Source organism: Octopus bimaculoides, chromosome 25, assembly GCF_001194135.2.
Source record: "Octopus bimaculoides isolate UCB-OBI-ISO-001 chromosome 25, ASM119413v2, whole genome shotgun sequence".
Classification (NCBI taxonomy): domain Eukaryota; kingdom Metazoa; phylum Mollusca; class Cephalopoda; order Octopoda; family Octopodidae; genus Octopus; species Octopus bimaculoides.
The window spans coordinates 19,326,859-19,327,340 of NC_069005.1; positions in this window are offsets into that span (position 1 = coordinate 19,326,859).

Consider the following 482-nt stretch of genomic DNA (forward strand, 5'->3'; position numbering starts at 1 on the left):
TTACTTAAAGCATATTTATAACCTCATATATATAATAATAATAATAGTAATTATATATGTATGTGTATATATATATATATATATATATATATATATATAAAAAACGCTTGAAACAAGTAAAAAATAAGATGTAATGATTTATGTATATGACTACATGTGTATACAATATATATATCATATACATATATGTATATTCGTATATGGCTATATATGATTATATATGATTATATATGCATATGACTATATGTGTGTGTCTGGCTATATATGTATATGACATAGAAAAATGTGATTATGTATATATGACATATAACTGATTATATGTCTATAACATATGTGGTACATAGTGATATATGTAAGGTATAATATACGATGGGAGATATATATATAGTGTGATATATGATGGATATATATATATATATGGTATGATATATGATGGGATATCTATATATATATATATATATATATATATATATATATATGAT